The 26,596-nt window shown below is 33.0% G+C and overlaps 1 protein-coding gene across 1 annotated transcript in view; it reads left to right on the forward strand.

The window, feature by feature from the left end:
* The window catches only part of DPP10 (dipeptidyl peptidase like 10), a 997,128-nt gene that overhangs the window by 61,481 nt on the left and 909,051 nt on the right, over window positions 1–26,596 (forward strand). The window lies entirely within an intron of this gene.

Here is a 26,596-nt window from a genome sequence, read left to right on the forward strand (position 1 = left end):
ACACACACACACACACACACACACAAAATGATCAACTGCAATCTGCGATTGAATTCCATACTTCTTTCTCTGAATGTGGAAGGCATTTTGCCTTAGACGACCATTGGGAATTTCTTTTTAGTCTTTGAATTGCAGTGAAGTTTCAAGTCTACCAGAAAAAAACTCTCTCACACTGTGGTCTTTGCTGTGCACAAAGTTCTCCTGGTTCTGCTCCTCTCACTCAGCATCAGATCATATAAGTCTTGCCAGGCCTCTCTGAAGTCTTCCTGTTCTTCATTTTTTATAGCATAATAGCGTTCCATTACATTCATATACCATAATTTATTCAGCCATTCCCCAATTGATGGGCATCCCCTTGATTTCCAGTTTTTGGTCACCACAAAGAGTGCTGCTATAAATATTTTTGTACATGTGGAACCCTTTCCCATTTTTATGATCTCTTGGGAATACAGTTCTATAAGTGCTGGGTCAAATGGTATGCACATTTTTGTAGCCCTTTGGACATAGTTCCAAATTGCTCTCCAGAATGGTTGGATCAACTCACAGCTCCACCAACAGTGTATTAGTGTTCCACCTCTCCCACATCCTCTCTAACTTTTATCATCTTTCTGTTCTATCATGTGAGCCAATCTGATAGGTGTAATGTGGTACCTCAGAGTTGTTTTGATTTGCATCTCTCTAATCAAAAGTGATTTAGAGCATTTTTTTATATGACTATAGATATCTTTAATTTCTTCCTCTAAAAATTGCCTGTTCATATACTTTGATTATTTATCAGTTGGGAAATGAGTTGTATTTTTGTACATTTGACTCAGTTTTCTATATGTTCTAGAAATGAGGCCTTTATCCCTGAGATTAGCTGTAAAAATTCTTTCCCAGTTTTCTACATCCCTCCAAATTTTTGTTGCATTGGGTTTGGTTGTGCAAGAACTTTTCAGTTTAATGTAAACAAAATTATCCATCTTGCACTTCATAATGCTTTCTATCTCTTCTTTAGTCAGAAATTCTTCCCTTCTCCATAAATCTGATAAATACACTATTCCTTGCTCCACCAATTTGTCCATATTATCCATCTTTATACCTAGATCGTGTACCCATTTGGATTTTACTCTTGTGTATGGTGTCAGGCATTGGTCTATGCCTAGTTTCCATCACATTTTTATCTAGTTTTCCCAGCAATTTTTGTCAAACAATGCGTTCTTTTCCCAGAAGCTGGGGTCCTTGGGTTTATCAAACAATAGATTGCTATATTCATTGTCTACTGTGTTTTAAGTACTGAGAGTATTCGACTTGTCTACCCTTCTGTTTCTTAGCCAGTACTAAGTGGCTTTGATAATTGCTGCCTTATAATATAATTTGAGATCTGGTAGTGCTAGGCTACCTTCCCTAACATTTCTTTTCATTAATCCCCTTGATATTCTGGACCTTTTATTCAGCCAGATAAATTTTGATACTATTTTTTCCAGCTCTAGAAAATAATTTTCTGATAGTTTAATTGGGATGGCACTAAATAAGTAAATTAATTTAGGTAGAATTCTCATTTTTATTACATTGGCTCGACCTACCCATGAGCAACTGATGTTTTTCCACTTAATTAGATCTGACTTTATCTGTGTGAAAAGTGTCTTGTTGTTTTGTTCATATACTCCCTGGGTTTGTTTTGGCAGGTAAATTCCCAAATATTTTATAATGTCCACCCTAGATTTAAGTGGGATTTCTTTTTCTATCTCTTACTGTTGAGCTTTGTTACTAATATATATAAATGCAGATTTGTGTGGGTGTATTTTATAACATGCAACTTTGCCAAAGTTATTTATTGTTTCAAGTAGTTTTTTTTTACTGGAATCTCTGGGATTTTCTAAGTATATCATCATATCATCGCAAAGAGTGATAACTTAGTTTCTTCTTTGCCTATTCTAATTCCTTCAATTTCTTTATCTTGTCTAATTGCTATCACTAACATTTCTAGTACCATACTGAATAATAGTGGTGATAATGGACATCCTTGTTTCACCCCTGATCTAATTGGAAATGCATCTTGCGTATCACCATTACATATAATCCTTGCAGAAGGTTTTAGGTAGACACTGTTTATTATTTTCGGGAAAGTTCCCTTTATTCCTATGCTCTCCAATGTTTTTAATAGGAATGGGTGTTGTATTTTGTCAAAATCTTTTTCTGCATCTATTGAGATAATCATGTGATTTCTGTTAGTTTTGTTGTTGATACAGTCGATAATGCTAATAGTTTTCCTAATACTGAACCAGCCCTGCATTCCTGGTATGAATCCTACCTGATCATAATGTATTAATCTCGTGATAAGATGCTGTATTCATTTTGCTAAAGTCTTATTTAAAATTTTTGTATCTATATTCATTAGAGAAATTGGTCTATAATTTTCTTTCTCTGTTTTATTTCTTACTGGTTTAGGTGTCAAAACCATATTTGTATCATAAAAAGAATTTGGGAGGACTCCTTCTTCCCCAGGTTCAAAAATAGTCTATATAGTATTAGAATTAGCTGTTCTTTAAATGTTTGATAGAATTCACTTCTGAATCCTTCTGACCCTGGAGATTTTTCCTAGGGAGTTCACTGATGGCTTGTTCAGTTTCTTTTTCTGAGATGGGGTTGTTGAAGTATTCAACTTCCTCTTCTGTTAATCTGGGCAGTTTGTGTTTTTTGAAATACTCATCCATTTCATTTAGATTGTCAAATTTATGGGCATAAAGTTGGGCAAAATAATTTATAATTATTGTTTTAATTTCCTCCTCACTAGAGGTGAGTTCACCTCTTTCATTTTTGATTTTAGTAATTTGGTTTTCTTCTTTCTTTTTTTAATCAGATTGACCAAAGGTTTGTCAATTTTGTTAGTTTTTTTTCATAAAACCAGCTATTAGTTTTATTTATTAATTCAGTAGTTTTCTTAATTTCAATTTTATTAATCTCTCCTTTGATTTTCAGTATTTCTAATTTGGTATTTACTTGGGGATTTTTAATTTGTTCTTTTTCTAACTTTTTCAGCTGCATGCCCAAGTCATTGATCTCCTCTTTTTCCATTTTATTCATGTAGACATTCAAAAATATAAGACTTCCCCTAAGAATAGCTTTTGCCATATCCCATAGGATTCAGTAGGTTGTCTCATTATTGTCATTCTCTTGAATGAATTTGTTTATTGTTTCTATGATTTCTTGTTTAACCTACTCCTTCTTTAGGATTAGATTATTTAGTTTCCAATTAATTTTTGGTTTATCTTTCCATGACCTTTTATTACATATAATTTTTATTACATTATGATCTGAGAAGAATGCTTTGACTATCTCTGCCTTTCTGCACTGTATTGTGAGGTTTTTATGCCCTAGAACCTGGTCAGTTTTTGTATATGTGCCATGTACTACTGAGAAAAAGGTATATTCCTTTCTATTCCCATTCAATTTTCTCCAGAAATCTATATCTACTTTATCCAGAGTTTTACTAACCTCCTTAACCTCTTTCTTGTTTATTTTGAGGTTAGATTTATCAAGTTCAAAGAGGGGGAGGTTGAGTTCCCCTACTAGTATAGTTTTGCTGTCTGTTTCTTCCTTCTACTCCCCCAACCTCTCCTCTAAGAATCTGGATGCTATACTACTTGGAGCATACATGTTTAGTAATGATATCGCTTCATTGTTTATTGTGTCTTTTAGCAGGATATAGTTTCCTTCCTTATCTCTTTTGATTAGATCTATTTCTGTTTTTGCTTTATCTGAGATTAGGATTGCTACCTCTGCTTTTCTTGCATTTGCTGAGATACAATATATTCTGCTCCAATCTTTTACCTATATCCTGTGTGTATCCCCCCATTTCAAATGTGTTTCTTGTAAACAACATATTGTTGGATTATGGCTTTTAATTCATTCTGCTATACATCTTCATTTTATGGGAGAGTTCATTCCATTCACATTCACAGTTATGATTACAATCTATGTCTTCCCCTCTATCCTCTTTCCCACCGTTTGTGCTTTTAGTTCTCCCATCTCCCTTCTTCTCCTCAATAGTTTTTACTTTTCACCACTACCTCCTGCAGTCTTTCCTTCCTTCTTTCAACCCCAGTTTGGGAATTTCTTGCTTTACATAATCAGCAGCAGAGAAACTGTATTGAGCCACACAATAAAAAATGAGAATTATCTTTTTTTAACTCCTATGACATTTATGGAGAAACTTTTATCCTAAATTCATAAAGCGTAGTGAATGTGGCTAATTAATATACTGATGTAAAATTTTAAAATGTCCAATATCCCAGAGAAAATAGAACACAATAAAAATAAATGTGTAAGTTTATGATTAATAACTTTTCTTTCCTTTCCCTCTTTTCACTTCTTTTCTATTATTTTACACTTTACTTTCTTTCCCTACCTTTTGTAACTTCTCTTTCCTTCACTATATCTTGTCCCTCTTCCTCTTTTTCTTCCTTTGCTCCTCCCTCCCTCTTTTCCTTTTTTTCTTCCTTACTTTCTTAAGCTATCAAAGGGAAATAGACTTCTGTTCAACAGTAAATTATTTTTCATGTTTTAGGAAGGGAAAGAAAAAAGAATTTTAGAAAATCTTAAGGATCATTATATTTTCTAGAAAACTATTATCTTACTGCTACTTATGCTTGACCTCTCTGGAACATCCATTTGAATAGACATTTCTCCTCTAGAAATCTTCAACCTTTATTTCCAGTCACCTGAATTTAATTTTTGCTATAAAGTGAGATTTAAAGTATATTTTCTCTGGAAAAGATGCAGTCCTTGAGTTTAATAGGCCAAGAGATGCATAGCTTTCTTTGGGAGGTTTTCAGAGATATCACATTTAGTTCATATACTTTAATAATAATTTTAAAAAATCTAAAACTCTCTCCCATTATGAAGTTAGATTTCCTTTTCAAACACCATCATTGCAGGAGGTTATATTGCTCTTTTTCAATGCTACATTTTACCACATTATACTCCCTTGGATCCAAAAATAACAACTCTACTTTGAGAATTATTTGAATAATGTCTGAAGTTATATTACAACTAAGAAATTCCTACCATAATACTATACTCTGTGACTAGATGTGCTGAAATATGATTATAATTTACTCATTCTTACCTTTTATTCTTTTCATTGTTGAAATCCAAATCATTTTTGTAATATTTTAAGTATCTGAATGTCAAAAATTTTATTACCACTAGATCAAAATGTAACACAATTGAATATTTCCCATATTGTATACTATTTGCTGCTATTAATAAGAAATTTAAGTATTAATCATGCTGAATCTGAATCATTAAACCTCATGGTCTCACAAACTACTATTTTTCTTTGCCACAACACTTATGATTCCAATGAAGTATATTTATTTATCTACTTTTGTACTTAATTTATTAATTCCCTACTATTCCACTGTGGATCTCATTAATCCTCGTGCTTTTTCTGGGTTTTATTATGTCCCCACCTTTTCCTTGTGGAGTCAAATCCTTCTGATTCCTGATATATTATGTGCTATAAACTGACTGCTTCTCTTTATTTATAACATGTTTCCAGACTGTCCACTTGAATACAGATACCTGCCTTTATATTGAGGGTGGTTTTCTAAATACTTCAACAAGATCTTTGCCATTATTTCAGGATTGGTTTCAGTCTAGTTCTTGGAATCTTGTTCTTCCTATCTGGCAAAATATCATACTACCTCAAATGTTCCTCAATATGAAATCTTTAAATCAGAATAAACAGAAATGACTGTGTTAGATGATTGTGTTATGCTTAAATGGACGTATAGTCTCATTAATTTGGGTTAGAAATTCCCTCTAGCAATGTGTATACCAATCTAGTCATGCCTGACATACTTATATAACTCTTTTCCATGCCCTTTCACAAGTTTCTATAGTAATCTATAGAAGTGGGAAGTTCCTCCTTTCTTTGTACAGGTATTAAGAGGGTGGGGCAACTAGGTGGTGCAGTGGATGGAGCACCAGTGCAGGAGTCAGGAGGTCCTGAGTTCAAATCTTACCTCAGACATTTGACACTCATTAGCTGTGTGGCCTTGGGAAAGTCACTTAACCCCAACTGCCTCATCCTGGGTCATCTCTAGTCATCCTGATGAATATCTGGTCACTGGATTCAGATGACACTGCAGGAGAAGTGAGGTTGGTGACCTGCACAGCCCTCCCTCACTCAAAATACAGTCAAGTACAAGTCATGTCATCATTTCTCTGATGGCATGGTCTTCTTCGGCAACAAAGGATGAACACACACATGCATTAAGAGGGTAGCAATGGAACGCTTTTGCTGGTATACTTTGCTTTTGCTACATGATCAGACCATTTTCCCCTTCTGATGCATAATTCCTTGATGACTTTTATTTTTATTACAGTTCTTTTTCAGAGGTATGTACCATTAATTTGTTGCAGCCTTTTCTCAGTCACAATGTGTCTTTCCATTGCTTCTAGATGGTTTCAGTACTTCAGAGGCAATGGGGAATCTTTGTCTTCCTGCACTATAGCAACAGTGATGAAAAAAAAAGTGATGTTATTATTATCAACATTGAAAAGATCGGCCTTTGCTGTTGTGGGATCTCTGAATCAGTTGCTTTCAGCTTCTTGGAAGCAGGCCAGCTTACTTGCCTCTTTTCCAGACCTCAACTCAGGTCATTATCCATCTTAATTTTCTCTATGTGATAAACATTCTTATGGACAAGTTCAGTGGGGTATCTATTAAAAAAACATTGAAATCTGGGTGATAGATATTCTTCTATTTGCTTTTATCACAGGGATGAACAAGTCAAATCACTTTGGATTATTCAGTTGTAAATAAAAACAGTTGGAAATATAATATAGTATACCTTAACAACTTCCTTTGTATCATGCTTGAATAGAGTTGTTGACTTTTAGACTTGAACAGACCATAGGATCACATATTTACATGACAGCACCATAGCTTTAGAGCTGGAAGGGTCCTCAGATGCCATCTAGTAAAATCCTTTGTCATACAAATGAGAAAGTTGAAACATAAGGAAGTGGAAATTAAGTGATTTTCTCAGGATCATATAGGGAGGAAATGTTTATCTGGTCAAACTATCTAATTTTTATAGATAAAGGAAATAAAAGTGTGAATAATTTTTCACTTCCCCAAGACCACACAGGTAGTTAGTGAAAGACTGAGTGGAACTCATGACTTTGATCAGAAATGCTAGTGTTCTTTACATTATCCACCTTTGATTTTGAATCCAATATTCATTGTTATATATTTTAGCTAAAAAAATAACATCTTGTATGTTAATGTATTTCCTGTCAACTAATTAATCCTGCAGAAAGCATAGCAAATGGGCCATGTTCCAACGTGATACTGTTTACCTGCTGGTAGCTATACAAATTGCAGGCATAGTATTTGGTAGAGTAAATTAATTAACCATTATAGTACTGATTTTACAAAATCAAAAGTATAAAGTAACTATGAACAGCTAATTATCCATTTTCTGTGGGTGGTTTGTGTGATACTGCTTCTCCCTACTGTTCACTTAATTTATGTTCAGCAAAAGAATGCTGAAACATTAGACCCATCAAATATGAGTATATATTGAAATGTTACTAAAATGAGTTTTGTGACAAAACCAAAATAATTTTCCATATTTTGACCTCACCACACTCTCACAGCTGATAATCAGAGCATATTATAATGTATCTATCATGAATTTCTTTGCCATTCCTACCTTGAACCAAGGAAAGGGTCTTGGGAGCAATACACTGAGATAATTTACCTCCTTCTACCTGGCCTTTCCAGGTAGGTCCAATGTCTCAATGGATCTGAATCAGTTTAGATAGTTTCCCATCTATCTAACCTCTATCTTATTTGACAGATAGTCTGTGGAATCCATTAGGAGTCAGCGTGTCTAGAAGACAAGTGCAAGTCAACTAGAAGGCTATCAATTGTATCATAGGAAAATCTTTTTTCATATTTCATTCGAGGATAGCCTAGCAGTTTTGATGTTCCCATATGATTTTATGCATGGATTCAGAAGGGGACGTGTCCTGCAACATTTCTGTAAGCAATACAAATAGACCCAGTTAAACAGCTGCTTTCTCTGTTTGTGTTTTCCTCTCAAATTCCCAAACAAAAATCCCTGCAGCAGTTCTTTCATGAAGCCAGATTGTTCATCAAAGGGTAGCCCAAACTGTTCTCTTCGAAATGTTTGTGGAAGCTGATTAATGTGGTGAAAATGCTGAGTGTGAATAAGCAGTGCTATTTGAGTAGGGACCTTGGAGAGTTTCTTAGACTACTGGACTAGATTCCAGTGATGAGCAAAGAAAACAAATCACTTTCTGAAAATGCGTTAACTGTTTCAGGCCCTTGGGTGCCAGTGAACATATCACATTCTCAAAAGTATCAGAGATGAATTTGACCATACAGATACAATATCTAGTATGGTAAACATTAACAGTATTATTTAGAACTTACTAAATATGTATTGCTCCTTAAAATTTGATTTTATGCACAATTTTCATAATAAATTTCACATATACATGCATTTTAAAACTTATAAGTAGTTACACTTTCATGTGAAACAGTCCTGAAAAGACCCTTAAAGTTTGCAAGTAACATTTTTGAATCTTGAAGTATCTTTTCTCTTGAAGACTATTCTATTAAAATTAAAAGAATCTAGGAATTTTTTTTTCCTTTTGAGATTGACAGCTAGTTTAAGAGATAAAGTCATTATATCTATAAGCAGTCAATAAACATTTATTAAGTGTCAACTGTATGTCAGGCAATGTGCTAGGTATTATATAATAAGATATAGGATGTATTATTATTAGGGATAGTGGCAAAAGGGGGCATGGATACTCTGAGAGGCACTAGGAGAGACATTAGCCTTTACAATTTTTATAGTGTTTCTTAATTTTTTATAGTGTTTCTTAATTCTTTCTAGTAAACAAATTCCATTTGTTGGGGCCCCAGGCCATCATTTGTTAATGATAGGAATTGGTGATTGAATGTTGTAATTGTCCATGTCCTTAATTTACACCTAGTGAGATAAATTAGTTTGACCCAATAGTGAAAATACATTATTCATATTTCATAGATGAAAAACCAGCCAGATCCAGTGGAAAGATCGAGGAGTGAAGAGTTTAATTAGGACTTTACTCAGTTATACTGGATAATGTATTCTTGAACAAGTCATATGCGACTCAACATATTCCAGTATAGAACAAACGTTGGACTTAGAGTCACAACTGATTTCTGATTTTTTTACCTGTTTATTTAACTTCAGGGCCTCTATTTCAACATATATAAAATAATGATTTTTAAACTTTCATATTGCTAGGAGGAAAATTATTTGTAAGTCAAAAAAAATGTCACATGCGTAGATACATAGTTTTCCTGAATTGTTGCTATTTAAAAGGCTTAAGTGAAAAATGTCTTTAAAAATAAATAGCACTGAACAAATTTTAATGACAATATTATTTTTAACTCAGCCTATTGTTAAACTCAGGTAAGTGATCATATAGAACAAATGATAAGGACATGATTATTTCTAGTCAAGATGGATTCTGTATATAATGGTTTTCTAATTGTCAAGACTCTCAAGTGTATATGCTATTCCCACTTGAATATTATGGATACCATCTTAATCTAATAGATCTATACATACAAAATTCCATTTAACACATTTATTTAGTACCTTTTATGCATACTCTATTAGGTATCATATATGTTACAAAAATAGTTAGAAGAGTTTGTTCCTCCAATGTGTTGCATTCTCAGGGTCACACAGTACATTCGTCTCATAGACTAAGCATTTAATAGGTGCTTATTTGCTGATATCATGCTGTTAATAAATAAAGTCATGAAAACATGAAAACATGTAACAGTTTTCAATATCAGTTCAAAACTGTGACAGAAGATAATTAAAATGGAATGGATGATATGGAAGTTTGAAAAGAAGCAATAAAAATGGGAAATAAAGCCACAGTTCAACCTTAATGGAAGTACGGAGGTTGCCATTAAAAGAAGCAAGGATTCACTAAGGGTAATAGATTCAGTTTTTGAGGTGTTGTATATTAGATGAGTGGCAGTCATATGGATGGAGGCAGTTATGGTAAAATGGGAAGAACACAACATTGGATTACTGAATCCCTGAGTTTAGACCACTACTATTATACTTCCTAGTTATATGACCTAATATAGGTTATGTAACATTCCTGGACCTAAATTTCCTTTTATATAAAATGGTGATAATTAAAAAAAACAAAATAAAACAATAATGCCTACCTGAGAGATTTGAGAAGTACAAAGTACTTAACATGAATGAAATGCTTTCAAAATATAAAGTGCTATAGAAATGTCACCCAAACCTGTTAAATGTAAAACAGGTCATGGAAAAAATGGAGATTGAAGCTCAGGGCTGCAATTTATCTGTCCTGGGGTAAGAAGTGAAGGGATAGGAGTTCATGAGATCTAGTGAATAAGAAAACAGAGACTGGGACCAAGGTATTAGTCTTGATGAATAGTATTATTTAAAAGGCAGGGGAAATAAGAGGAGATAGAAATAATGTAGCTAATGTAACAGCACAATATATGGACAGGTTTAGAAATGATACTGTCGATTAATATTTGAAGAGATGTGGTACTTGCCTTTTTTTTTTTTTTTTTTTTTTGCTGCCTGATCCCATGATTTGATTCATGTAGAGAACTCCTTTTGAATTATTTTCGCACCAGTGTGGATTAGTATGTGGTCTATAACTCATAGTCATAAAGTTATTTGTGTTACTCAGAGGTTAAGTGATCTGCCTTAGGTCATGCAATGAGTATATGTCTTACAGGACCTGAACCTAGGACCTTATGTCTCCAATGTTAGATCGCTGTTAGATCACATTGCTAAATGTGATATCACATTTCTTCTCAAATAGAAATAACTTAGAACTCAGTACACACATGCGTACATAAATACATACATATACACACACACATATATAAAGAGAGAGTCATTTTTATCATATGAAGTGCTCTAAATGAATTTCCATGTACTTATAATTTTCTTCACTCAGTATGTACTTTTCCCCTTTAGTTTTCTAGTACTATCTCATCAAACTCTTTGTAGTTAAATGTTTCATGAGACAATAGAGTTTGCCATTATTACAAGTTGCCCCCCAAAAACTTAAATTCATTTATAATTTTCCTCAACAAACACACAAAAAATGTATTAAATATTTTATCACTTGGAATGATATTCTCATCTATCAAGGTTCTATTTGGTTGTCTTGATATCTTTAGCAGAAGGCTGATGGTGAAAAGAGTCTTTTGATTGGTTCTTTCAAAGCCACATAGGCCATGTTTTAGAGTCTTGGTGTATCTGAAATTTTGTGTGTAATATAGAAGAAGCCATGTGTGCCTGCATACAGGAGGTGTAATTGTTGAATAAAGATGCAGAAAGTAGAAATTTTAATGTACTATTTTGGTTCCATTCATAGTAATATAACCATTTAGTAGATAATTCCCTGTATCATTGGACTTAAAATATATCAAACTATAGTGTTATGAAATTCATTTGAAACAGCATAATAAATCCTTTTGTAATGTAGAAAATACAATAAAACTTTTAAATAATATTTGTCAATATCCCATCAGTTATGCCTAATCAAATAAATTTTAAAATTTATTACTAGTTACTACTTATTGCTAATCCATTTGTTTCATATTAAAATGTTTATAAGGATAAAAGAAAAAAAGTTGCATATAAGGCTATGTGTAGGGTCTCTATCAGTTATTTATTATTAGTCAGCATAAAATTATATTTCTATTGATGAAAATTATATTTTGCATGTCACCAGAAATTTTTCAGGATCTTGAGGCATGACAATTATACAGCTGAATAATCTGGCGCAGTAATACACATTTACAAAAACAAAAAGTCCACAAGTTGAAAGTCTTAGTTTGCTTTAAAATTGAGAAATCTTCTTTAAGCTACCATACTGCTGTGTATCTACAGTTTATAAATGAATGAATGAATGAAAGGAAAAAAAAAACTTATATGTCAGAGCATATGTTAGAAATATAAATGATAAAGTGAGATCATCTCTGACTTTAATAAATGAACAGAAGTGAATATATTAAGTTCTTACTACTATGTCAAAGGTAATGAGCTAAGTGCTAGTAATACAGATGACATCTTTGACCTCAGTAATATGGACAGGCATGGATGAGTCAGTCATGTTGGAATTATGTTGGAATGATCTACATAAATGCAGGGTTGAGAAGAGGAATACACTGGAATGAGAGGGAAAGGAGAGGTAAAATGAGAAAAAAAGATTTCTCATATAAAGAAACATGCAAGAAAGAGCTTTTACAGTGGATGGGAAAATGGGTGGGATATACCAGGCAATACTTGAACCTGAATATGAATATGAATATGAATGAATAATGAACCTAAAGGAATACACACTTAGTCCTTCATAGAAATGTAACTTACCTAATAAGGAAATAGGAGGGAAAAGGAAGGAGAGAACTAGAGATGATAAAAGGGAGGACAGATTAAGGGAGTCAGAGGTTAGAAGCAAAATAGAAATTCGAGGAGGAAAATGATAAAAAAAGAGAAAGAAAAAGAAACAGAAGAAAATAGGATCAAAGGAAACATACATTTAGTAATCATAGTGTTGTATGTGAATGGGGTGAGCTCACCCATGAAACCAAAGTAGATAAAATGGATTAGAAGACAGAATCCAACAATATGTGGTTTATAAGAGATACACTTGAAGTAGAAATTCATATACAAATCAAAATAAAGGACTAGGGTACAATCTAATGTGCTTCATTTGAACTTAAAAAAATGAAAGGAATAGCTATCGTGATGTCAGACAAAGCAAAAGCAAAAATGGGCCTAATTAAAAGAGATAATGGGAGAAATTACTTTTGTTAAATGGTACCATTGACAATGAAGTAAAACCATTTTTTTTTTTGTATTTGCAACATTTTGTGATAAAGGTCTTCTTTCTCAAATACATCCTAAATGTAGAGATGAATCAAATTTATAAAAATAAAGGCCATTCCCCAACTGAAAACTGGTCAAATGATACAAATGTAATTTTCAGGAGAAGAAATCAAAACTTTAGTCATATACAATTGCTTAAGTAACCATTGATCAGAGAAAGGCAAATTGAAACAACTCTGAAGTACAACCTTACACCTATCAAAAATGAAAAATGCTGGAGATTATAAGGGAAAAATAGAAGTGCCCTAATGAATTGTTGATAGATTAGTGAACTGGTCCAACCATTCTAGAGAACCATTAGAAACAAGGTACAAATGGTTATAAAACTATGCAAAACTTTTGTTACAACAGAAATTCTACTAGGTCTGTATCCCAAATAAGATTAAAGAAAAGTGAAAAAGATCTCTATGTACAAAAACATAGCAGCTCTTTTGTAGTGACAAAGAATGAGAAATCAAGGGGATGCTCATTGATTGGGGAAATGGCTGAGCAAATTGTGGCATATAGTTGTGATGCAGTACTATTGTGTTGTGCTCAATAATGAGGAAGGTAGTTTTGGGATAAATGTGGCAAGATCTATATAAAATAAAGCAAAATGAAATGAGAATTGGGAGATCATTGTGCATACTAACAGCAATCTTGTAAAGTTGACTAGCTGTAAAAGGTTTGGTTACTCCAATCAATATCTTTATTCAAGACAGTTTCCAAGGACACATGATGAAAATGTTCTATCCACCCCCAGGGAGAAAACTGATGAACTTTGAGTGCAAATTAAAGCAGTTTTTTCCACTTTTAAATTTTTTCTTGCTTGTTTTTGAATATTACTAAATATAAAAATATATGTTGCATGATTTCACGTGAATAGTTGATAATATATTGGTTACTTTTTTAGTGTGTTGGGAAGGGGATTGAAGAGAGGGAAAGAATTTGGTATGCACAATTTAAAAAAATGGAATGTTAAGACAAATAATAATCTAAAAATATACGCTAAGAGCAAACATCTGTAATTGAGGTAAACTTGAAGACTTTTCAATAAGATCAGAGGTGAAACAAGATGTCCATTATCACCATTATTATTCAATCCTGTACTAGAAATGCTATTTATAGAAATTTAAGAAAAGAATGAAATAATAAGCAAACAAAATTGTCACTCTTTGAAGATGACATGTTTGCATATATTGAGAATCCTAAATTGTTATCTAAAAATCTAATTGAAATAACTAACAACTTTATCAAAGTCCCTGGCTATAAAATAAACCTACATAACTCATCAGTATTTCTCTATACAACCAATAAAACTCAATAGGAAGGGATAGAAATAGAAATTCTACTTAAAATAACTGTAGACTGTATAAAATATTTTGGATTCTACCTGCCAAGATAAATCAGGAACTATATGAACACAATTAAAAAATACTTTTCACAAAAAGGTAGATCTATACAATTGGAGAAGTATTAATTTCTCATGGATAAGCTAATACACTATACTAAAAATGACAATTATACCTCAGTTGATTTATTTATTCAGTGCCATCCCAAAATATTAAAGAACTATTTTACAAGTCTAGAAAAAAAATAGTAAAATTCCCCTGAGACAACAGAAGGTCAGGAATATGAAGTGAATCAATGGGAAAAAAAAAATGTCAGGTTAGGTAGCCTAGCAGTGTCAGATTTCAAACAATACTAGAAAGCTGTAATGATCAAAATTAACTGGTACTAAGAAATAAACTTGTGAATCAGTGGAATAGATTAAGTGTACAATACACAGTAGTAAATTACCCTACTAGTCTACTGTTAATAGGGTAATAGGGTAAAAAGTCAACATGTAACAAAAATTGCTGAGAAAACTGTAAAGCAGGGGAGGATTCAGGGAAGATGATGGAATATGTCAGAAAATTCCAAACTCTCAAGATTTCCCCCCCACAAAGGAGATGAAATAGCACCTGAGGGTGAACAAAGTCAGGGTAAACATAAAGAAGAATAGGGGCACAACAGGAGTCTGCCTGGGAAAATCTGAGAAGATGAGAAGAAAAATCCCAGGATGACGTTTTGTCCTGGCCTGGTGAAGAGTAAACATCTTCAGGCTAAAGTCCACTTTAACAACAAGGGACAAGCTGTGGGATTATTTGGTTTATGAGACTGCCTAGGCTCCAGCCACTAGAACATTTCCCCCAGGGATAGTAAGGGGAGTTGGGTGTCTGAGCCCGGGAAGATGGAGGGAACTTCTGCTGACAAGGAACACTAATCTAATGAGTGAGAAGGAAAGAGCACATCCCTGGTGAGTGCAGAAGCACTGAGGCAGAACGCCCCTGGCCGTGGACACTTTTATGAGGTGGAGCTTTGGTTTTCTTTCCAGGCTAGAGGGGTGAAGTGAAGATCTGGGTCAAGAGGCTCCATCCTCTGTAACCCAGCCCTAGAAGTGATTACCATACCATAAAAAATGCACAGGCAAAGGTGTAAGAATACAACTATAGAAAGCTATTATGGGAATAGAGAAGACTGGGGTTCATCTTCATTGCAGGATATTGAAGCAAATACCTCTATCTCAAATTGTAATGTAAAATTACTGTCACCTGCCCCCCCCAAATCATAGAGCTTTAAAAAGACTTTAAAAATCAAATGACAAACAAGTTGGTGGAGTAAAAGCAGAGACTTATTAGAACTCTCCCTCCAAGTCAAGCCAAACACTCATAAAAAATAACTCTAAACACATTCTGGAGCTGTAAAACCCACGGAATGACAGAGTGAAGCAAATCTCCAGGCAAAGAAAGCCTGGAAGGTCTATGGGAAACATCTATCACTCTGGTCTGGGAGCAGAGAACAGTCCAGTGTGGGCCCTGCCTGCACAGATAGGACCTGATCAGATCTCTGGAGACTGAATCTCTAGCACATGTGCCAGACTTCACAAACCCAAAAAGCTGAGGACAAATTGGAAGGTCAGTGGAAAAAACCTATTAGACCTGTGTGAGGGAGTATGTGGTCTGGCCCCATCCCAAGGGCAGCACAGGTGGTGGAAGAGGCCACGGCAGTCACAGGAGCAGTAGGGGCAGCAGCAGCAACTGTTTCTGGAGCTCTAACCCCACAGATTGTGGGAGGATCCAGCAGCTTATAGTACACCCCCACCTCCATTGGAAGCAGAGAACTACCTCGAAAGAAAACTCAAAAATCAAGTAAATGACTGTGGAAATGTGTAGAAACCAGCAAAAACAAACAAACAAACAAAAAAAAACCAACAAAAAAACAGACTATAGAATCTTACATTGGTGACAAGGAAGACCAAAATATACAAACAGATGACAGCAAAGTCAAAGCTCCTACGTCCAAAGCCTCCAAGAAAAATATGAATTGGTCTCAGATCAAAAAGGATTTTGAAAATCAAGTAAGAAATAAAGGAAAAATTGGGAAGAGATATGAGAGTGATGCAATAAAATCATGAAAAGCAAGTCAACTCTTTGCTAAAGGGGACCCAAAATGCTGAAGAAAATTACACCTTAAAAATATGCTAACCCAGATGACAAAAGAGATCCAAAAGGCCAATGAGGAGAATGCCTTAAAAAGCAGAATTGGTCAGATTGAAATGGAAGTCCACAAGCTCACTGAAGAAAATAAGTCCTTATAGATTAGAATGGACCAGATGGAACATAATGACTCGATGAAAAATCAAGACATTATAAAACAAAACTAAAAGACTGAAAATAAAAATAGAAGACAATGTGAAATATCTCACTGGAAGAACAACTGACCTGGAAAATAGATCCAGGAAAGACAATTTAAAAATTTTTGGATTACCTGAAAGCCATGATTAAAAAAAGAGCCTAGACATCATCTTTCAATAAATTATCAAGTAAAGCTGCCCCAATAGTCTGGAACTGGAGAGTAAAATAGGAATGGAAAGGATCTACCAATTGCCTGCTGAAAGAGATCCCAAGAGGAAAACTCCTAGGAATATTTTAGTCAAATTTCAGAGTTCCCAGGTCAAGGAGAAAATATTGCAAGCAGCCAGAAAGAATCAATTCGAGTTTTGTGGAAACACAGTCAGGATGGCACAAGGTCTAGCACTTCTACATTAAGGGATCAGAGTGCTTGGGATATGATATTCCAGAGGTCAAAGGAGATAGATCAAAACCAAGGATCACCTATCCAGAAAAACTGAGTATAATGCTTCAGGGGAAAAAATGGTCATTCAATGAAATAGAGGACTTTCAAGCATTCTTGCTGAAAAGACCAGAGCTGAATAGAAAATTTGACTTTTAAACATTAGAACCAAGAGAAACATGAAAAGGTTAACAAGTAAGACAGAAGGGACTGTTGAACTGTTTACATTCATACATGGAAAGATAATATTTGTAACTTTTGAGACTTTTTACTGTATTTGAGTAGTTGGAGGGATTATATACATATAGGCAGAGGGCATATGGTCAGTTGAATATGAAGGGATGATATCTAAAAAATAAAATTAAGCGATGAAAGGGGAATATATTGGGAGGAGAAAGGGAGAAATAGAATAGGATAAATTGTCTTTCACATAAAAGAGGCAAGCAAAAGCATTTTTAATGGAGGGGAAGAGGGGGGAGCTTACAGGGAAAGAATGAACCTTAATCTTATTTTGTTTGGCTTAAGGAGGGAATAACATTCACACTCAGTTTGGCATGAAAATCTATCTTACACTACAGGAAACTAGTGGGGAAGGGGATAAGTGGGGTTTGGGGGAATGATAGAAGGGAGGGCAAATGGGAGGAGGGGTAATTAGAAGTAAATACTTTTGAGGATAGAGTCAAAAGAGAAGAGAATAAATGGGGGGCAGGATAGGATGGAAGGGAATATAGTTAATCATTCATGTCATGACTATTATGGAAGTGTTTTGCATGACTACACATGTATAACCTATATGCATACAAACATGTACAAAAATTCCCAAAGAAATTCTACTCCTGATCATTATGCATATACATATAAATAGATAGATAGATAGATAGATAGATAGATAGATAGATAGATAGATAAATAGGTATAGGTATTGAGACATACATCTTGACTTAATTGTAGCCTTTGGTAGGGAGGCTGAGGGAAAAAAGAAGAAAGTAAAAAAGTGCACAGCAGGGAGGAAAAGAAAACTTACAAGTAAGTGAAGATGTACAGCTCTCAACACAAAGTGTTGCATTTATCATACAGTCTTACTTGAAATGAAAATTCTGTTACATGTTTTGAATTCTCTCATGTTCTGCCATGCACATGACATAATTTTTTGTCCTTTCTTTGTATCTAAGTTACAATATTTAAGTTTATGATATGTTTTTGCTTTTTTTCTCTATTTATGTTCTGGTATTTGAGCCTAAAATAAAAGAAAAGAAAAAGAAAACTGTAAAGCATTTTGACAGAAACTAGACATATTTCAGCATCTCACATTGTATACCAGAATAAATTCAAAATGACAGAGAATGATTTTGTTATAAAGGATTATGCCATAAGTAAATTAGGGGAACATGGAAAAAATTGTGACTAGTGACTAGTAGATCTGTGGGTAATGGTAGAGTTTATGGACAAACAAGTGATATATGTGTGCGTGTGTGTGTGTGTGTGTGTGTGTGTGTGTGTGTGTGTGTGTGTGTGTGTAGAGAGAGAGAGGGAGAGAGGAAGGGGGGAGGGAGAGGATTATGGGTATTAAACAATTTAGATTAAGTGAAATTTTTAGTCAGATACATTTTGTTAATTTATTGTTCTAACATTTTTTTCTTCTTAAATTTTGAATTACAAATTCTTTCCCTCCTACCACTCAACCACCCCATGAGAAGGTAAGCAAAATGATATTATTTACACATAAGAGAAATTACATGATATTAAAAAGCTTTTGTAGAAACAAAACTCCGGCTGCCAAAATTAGAAGGCCAACCAGAAATTTGTAAAAGGTTTTTACAAGTTTCTCTGATAAAGCTCTCATTTATCAAATATATAGGTAACCAAATTTATTTTAAAAAGACCAATTTCTTAGTTGAGAAATGATCAAAGTATATGAACAGTCATTTTCAGAGGAAATCAGAGCTATCAATAATCATACAGAAAGCTCTAAATCACCATTTATTAGATAACTGCAAAATGGAACAGTCCTGAGGTACCACCTTATGAATATCAGTTTGGTTAACATGACAGGAAAAAAATGATAAATGTTGTATATAATGTGGAAAAATCAAAACTATTGGATTAATGAACTATTGGCTCAGTTGTGAACTAGTGCAACTATTCTACAGAATAATTTTAAACTTTTCCCAAAGAGCTATAAAACTGTGCATAATCCATAACCTAACAATATCACTACAAAGTTTGTAACCCAAATAGATAAAAAAGATGGAAAAATAACTTATTGGTTTAAAATATTTATAGCAGTTCTTTTTGTGATATCAAAGATTTGGAAATCAAGGAGATGCACATCAATTGGGAAGTGGCAGAACAAGTTATAATTGTGATAGGATACTCCAGTGGTACAAGAAATGATGCACAAAAATAGTTTCAGAAATTTCTGGGAAGACATATAAATTCGAGCAAAGAGAAGTGAGCAGAATCAGAAGAACATGTTATATAGTGATCACAATACTGTAATGATGATCAACTCTGAAAAACTTAGCTACTCTGATCAAAACAATAATAATAACAATAAACAATAAAACAATAATTAACAATAATGTGATGAAAAATGCTATCCTCCTCTAGTGAGAGAGAGAGAGAGAGAGAGAGAGAGAGAGAGAGAGAGAGAGAGAGAAATGATGAACTCTCAAAGCAGACTGAAACATTCGTTTTTAATTGGTATTTTCTTTTGTAACAATGCTAATATGGAAATGTTTTGCTTGATTTTACGATATAATTTATATCAAATTATTTGTCTTCTCAAGAAGGGAATGGAGTGGGAAGGGAAATAATTTAAAACTCAATTTGTTTTTAATTATAAAAAATTCACACAGTTGGGAAATTTTGAATGAAATAATTATAGTGCAGATTAAAATAGAAATATTCCGCAAAATTACTCTCTTTCTTTGTAAATTATTTAAAATATTGTTGTCTATCAGAATCTGAGTTCTAGGATGATTGTATTATCCACAAAGAACATGACAGTGTGAAAATACAGTTTTGTAGTTGATCCACTACAGATCTTCCCTTAGCCAATGGTTTCTGAGTGTAAGGTCATATTACACTATTTAAAGTATTTTATTCTTAGGTTGTGTGTTGCAGTTGGTATGTAATGTATATGTAGATATCTATGTGTGTGTGTGTGTGTGTATATGCATACTCCTCCCTATAAATATAGGAAAACAATGACATAGTTACTGTGATTAAAGGCATGTTAGCAAATGTCTGGATAAAACACACATATACACACACTTCTGTGTGTATGTATATTGTCATATATACATGTGTTTTACATTTACATATAATGAACTTATATGTACATTTTATATGTATATATACATATACATATATACATATACATATATACATATATATACATATAAAATAGTGATCAAAACTCATGTCTAAGGTTAGAGCTAGTAGGTGCTTTAAGAGCTGATATTATATCCAATCACTTTATATTAAAAATGAGCAAAATTCAATCAAGAAAAATTAAGTGGAGTGTTCAACACCATGTTGATATTTAACAACAGAAATGGAATCAAGAACAAAATATAATAGAAAGTAAAGTCTTGGAGTAAAGGGACTACATCTTTATCTTTCTGATTCTCCCACTATTTTGAATACTTTATTATATCAGTAGATGTTTAAAAATGTTGGATGGATGAATAGGTGGATAGATGAATGGATAAGTGAATCTACTATAACTTATCAATCTCTCTCCACGCCTATACTTTATCAGCTATCTCTACGGGAGCATAATAAAACACTTCCCTTTAATTTTATTTCTTCCCAAATTATTTTTCCCTGAATGGCTAATGACTTCTATCCTTCCCCTCCTTGACATATTGGTTGAATTGTCTAAAGTGTATTCCGGGCAAGCACAATGCTTCTCGGATAATGTTTATATTATCCAGAGATTTACCAACAATCCTTTAATCACAATAACTATGTCATTATTTTCCTTTTTTTTTTTTGTGGGAGGGAGCAAGTATGTATAGAAATGAAAATCAAAGGAAGAGACTTATGGATACCATGAAGGAATTTGATGCCTGTTTTGTTAAAAAAAAAAAAAAGAAGGAAAGAAAAAAAAGACTTATTTATACTACAGTAAGCAATATTTATACTACCAAAACAAAAAAGGTCTACATATCTCTTATTTTACAAAGTATAAAGCCTTATTAATCCTTTAAGATAAGTTACCTACTATTTTCTTAAATAATTTTTTTTAGCTTCATAGTAACCTCTTCTCCTTTGTAACATAATTTTATCATCATTGATTATCTTATAGAATGTATAGACTCTCTAGTAGCATGAATTTTTGTACCTGCTACTAAAATAAGCATAGACCTTAGCAGCTTTTTTGTGAAAGAACTTTATATCATATTGAAATAACTCATTATTCATCTGTTTTTTATTAATAGTATACAATGTGTACATTATTAATGTGTACAATGTATACACAATAGTGTACAATATAGCAGTCCAACACAATGCAACAAATATTCACCATGGTGATCCTTGTTCTATGCCTTGGGGAATAAAGAGTAAAGATAAAATGTAGTGCCTATTCTTTCAGAACTTACATATTGTAGAGGAGAAAAATAGAAACATAGATTCCTGTTTGTAATGCTAAAAGGTAGTTGTATTAGAGATATAAAAAGAATTCAATTTAATTTGCAAAGGGGAAGTAATTACTATAATTTTCATATAAGAATACAGAAATATTTCTTCTTACTTACATTTGGACCTTTAATTTGCACATTTGTTTAATTTTCTTCTCAACATGGAAATTTAAATTTCTGAAATAATGAAATGCAATTAAATAGAAGAATTCCATGGAAAGAAATTTCATCAAAATAGTTCAATTTATTAGTATTTAAAAACAGAAAAAATAATTTTCTAACTTATGTGTGCATACAAAAAAGGGAAATGAAGAAGAAAAGAAAATATCTGGACATTTTGAAGGGGGGTACAACATTGACTATACTGAATGGATTTTTAGGTAGAAGTGTAAAAAAGTCTGAATTATCTTGTTATATATTTCAGTTTTTTTTCTGTTAAAAATGGTACCATAAGATGAAATAACATTAAGTATAGAACTATTAACCTTATTAGAGAAGTATATTGCTTTATTTGGGATATGATCTTAGTTGGGCATTTCAGAAAATAAAAGAATGTGTACCTCTTTCAGGACTTTGAACATTACATAACAGAAATTGCTCACATTTACCCTGGGAAAGTATATTGTACCAAGATACTTTTGTAATATGTCTCTACCTGGAAAGAGAATTTTGTGCAAAACTTTCAAGTGCCCAGCCAAAGTCCAATGCTGGTTTTTTCCTCATGATTAAAATCAATGGACTGTTTTTGACAAAGGAGTAGAAAGAAAGAACAAATATAAAGAAGTAGCTACGATATTTTAATAGGTTCACTTCACTCCACTTTTACTTTAAAACAGGAGTAAGAATAACATCCACCCCTGTCAGAGAAACACAAGATTTTCTTTTTATCAAAATGGTTATATTTGGCAGGGCCTTTGTGTTTAGTGTACAACATTGTGACCTTCCTTTTCAATTTGCACGTGTTAACCATAACTCAGGACAAATTGTCAAATAAACTAACCCCGTACTATTCTCTGGCATCGTTAGGTTACTGCCAAAGGCATTTGTAAGTTCCCAGAAGAATTTCAGTAGCAGTTCAGCAGCAATGAAGAAGGAAACTAAGTGCAAAGTTTTCTCTTAATTTCTCTAATCATAGGAACATTTCTAGGTGTGTCTAAGGATTCTCCTCTTAAAGAAAATCCACCGATTTTTTTTTACTACTATGTACTACTATTAATAGAGAGATAACTCTTGCAGTGGATGGATCATTTGACCTAGAGTCAGGAAGAACTGAGTCTAAGTGCTGCCTCAAACACATGCTAGATGTGTGGTCCAGTCACTTAACTTGTATTTGCCTCAGTTTACTCATATGTAAAATAGCACCTAACTTCCGATTATGTGATTAGAAAAATGCTAAAGTACTACTATAGTGTAAACATACCATTTGTAAAGCACTTCAGTATACTATGCTATAAAGATATTTATAAATAGTATAAGCTTTGAAAACATTCAACATACATAAACCCTAGTTCTCAATATCATCTTCATCCTCATCAAAATATTGCTTTTGAGAGAGATTAAGATAGATTCTACAGAAACTCTATCAATTAAGTATATATCACATATGTACTTAGGAGCTTAAAGTCTAATGATTAAAAATTACTTTATGTTATGTGTTTTTTACAAATTCTAAAAACAAGTGTAAAAATTCATAAAATATTATAAATATTAATTAACTTTTGATAGGTGAGATAAAGTATGGTGTCATCAAAAGAGCTCTTGTACTTACCATTGATGATGATGATGATAGCTATCATTTCTATATCATCTTAAGGTCTGGAAAAAAATAAGCCTATTTTAAACAATGAAAATGTCCAAACAGGGTTAAGTGTTTTCCAGTGGTCACACAGCTCACAAATGTCTGAGGGCAGATTTGAATTCAGGTCTTCCTGACTCCATGAGTCCATGGACAAGTTACATAGGCTCTCTTGGGCTGTTTGTCCCCACATGAAGGAAAGTATTCGATTATAGAGAAATGATTTTTTTTTTCCAATGTGAAATCTATAATCATTTAATCCTTGGGTAACCCTTAGTATGTTATGGAAAAATAGGATCGTATATAAACTGCTTTTCTACAAGAATCCTGTTGTATACATTTTATTTTTTATTCTACCCAAAGACTTCCATATTCATTTAATGAATGAAAGAATAGGAATGTTGGTTCTGTATAAAATTTGGTAATGTGGCATATTTTTAGGTTCTTCACGAGTGCCAAGTTTCTTCACACTTCTTATAGTTTTGCCAATTGCAGCCTCATCTGCCTGAATATTACTATACTGTATGTTCTCTGCCTCTTTCCTTCCAGCTACCCTTTCTGGATCATTACTTAACTATCTTCTTCCCATCCCCTAAGGGCTATGTTCTCTGCTTAGAGGCAATATTTGCCTATCCTCGGGTATGAGAATAATAGCATTAAGGTTAAGTTTTAGGGTGATTAGTTTTACCTCCCCAGTGGAAGATGGATTAGAGAGGCGGAAATTAATTATAAAGTAATGAAACTTTTTCATTAATTTTTGCACTCATATAAGCATTATGCATCCAAATGACAAATTGAAAGAGCCTTTTAAGAAGTTATATACTTATTTTACTTATATTATTATTTAAAACATGTTGAGATTTCCTTTTTTAAGTACTTTTAGACAATCTCTGTCATCTCTGTCACTTTACTTTTTACCTAGTTTTGACCTGTTTAGGGATAAAAACAGCATTCCTCTGCTCAGTTACCTACTTTATTAAGCAGACTCGAGTCCAAATGATTTTGGATAATTTCAAGAAATTAAATCCATTCACAAAGGACAAAGTCCTGCTCTCATAGATAGGATAGGATAATGTAATTTGTTGCCAGTTCTAAGAATTCCCAAAAGTATTTTGAGTAAAAATAGCATCTGTCAAATTAGTGTATACCCTCCAAAGGGACTATGTATTTTGAAATTAACAACACATATTTGAATGAATAATTGCTTGCATATTTGTTTAAAACAATTATCTATCTTTATACACATACCTCATAAAAGTTAGACATTAATGAAAATGCAATTTAGAAAAGACATTCACATGGTTTTATATTGCTAATTGACATTATTAAATAGTTCTGGGTCTTTTTTTAGCATTTTTAGCTGTTTAGCAAAGAAAAAAAACAAAATACTCAGAGAACTCTTTGGGAGTGTTACAAGGCCAACTTAATACCATATCTCCGATATGTTTGAAATAATGGGGTCTTTTTTTTTTTTGATGGGGGCTGGGGAAAGATTTAAGGACTAAGTACTAAGATCCCTCAAGAACTTTTTGAGGCAAAAATTTTTTCAAATAACCTACAAATATTCCCTGAAGTGTTTTTTGATTTTGTACAACTTTGTGATTAGGATTTTTTTCCTCTTCATAACTGGAAAGAAAAAGTAAGCATAAGCAATTATTGAAAAACAATCAGATAGTGAGCTTCTTTATTGTACATAATTGTTTATTTCTAAATATTATACCTTAATTACATATAGTTTTAAAATTAAAAGTTAAACATATTTTTAAGAATTTATTATTCATTTTTTATTTTTAAGTTTTAATTTCCAAGTCCTCTTCCTTCATCCTCCACACCCTTTCCCAGAGAAAAGCCAAGCCAAATGATATCAATTATACGTGTGAAATTTTGTGAAATCTGTTTTCCTAAGAGCCATTTTTCCAAGGAGAATAGCAGAAAAATAAAGAAAACAAGAAAAATATACATGTTTGCAAACAGAGTTAAATCAATTCTCTCTGTGGAGGTGGATGGCACTTTTTCATCATTAATCCTTCAGAACTATCTTGATCATTGAATTGATAAAAGCAGTGAAGTCTTTCAAAACTGAACATCATCACAACATTTATGTTACTGTGAACAGTGATGTCCTGGTTCTTCTCACCTTAATTTTTCTCAGTTTATATAGGTCTTGCCATGTTTGTTTGTTTTTTCCAAAATTGCCTGCCTCATCATTTTTTAAAATTTCTTTCTTTATTTGACATTTTATTCTCCCAATTACATGTAAAAATGATTTCATTTTTTTAAATTTTGAGTTCCAAATTCTGTCCATTCCTCCCCTCTCCCCCTTCATTGAGAAGGTAAGCAATTTGTCATAGGTTATGCATGAATAGTCATGCAAAACACATTTCCATTTAAGTCACTCTGTGAAAGAAAGTAGACAAAACTGCTCCCCCAAAATAAAGAAAAAGTATCTTGGATCTGAATTCAGGTTCTTCTAGTTCTTTCTCTAGAGATGGATAGCACCTTTCATCGTAAGTCCTACAGAATTATCTTGAATCATTATATTTCTGAGAATAGCTAAGCGATTCGTGGTAGATCATCATGCACCTATATTCATTAGGGGATTTGTTTTTTTCTGTTTTGGCTCTTCCTGGTGTAAGTATTAGCCCCATATTTATGTCACAAACATAATTTGGTAGGACTCCTTCTTTACCTATTTTTCCAAATAGTCTTTTAATCTAGAAACTGCAAGATTCTATGTGATCCTGAACATACTTTCTTGATATTTGATTTGTTTCTTTCTAGCTGCTTGCAATATTTTTTTCCTTTATCTGATTGTTCTGGATTTTGACAAAAATATTCCTCAGTATTTTCAACTTGGTGTCTCTTTCAGGAGGTGATCTGTAGATTCATTCCATGACTATTTTGCCCTCTGCGTCTAGGATTGCAGGACAGTTTTCCTTTATTATTTCTTGGAAGATATTGTCTAGGATTTTTTTTTTCATCATGACTTTCTGGTAGATGAATAATTCTTAGATTTTCTCTTCTGCATCTGTTTTTCAGGGCAGTTGTTTTTCCAATGATATATTTTATATTTT

This window comes from Notamacropus eugenii, chromosome 5, assembly GCF_028372415.1.
Source record: "Notamacropus eugenii isolate mMacEug1 chromosome 5, mMacEug1.pri_v2, whole genome shotgun sequence".
Lineage (NCBI taxonomy): Eukaryota > Metazoa > Chordata > Mammalia > Diprotodontia > Macropodidae > Notamacropus > Notamacropus eugenii.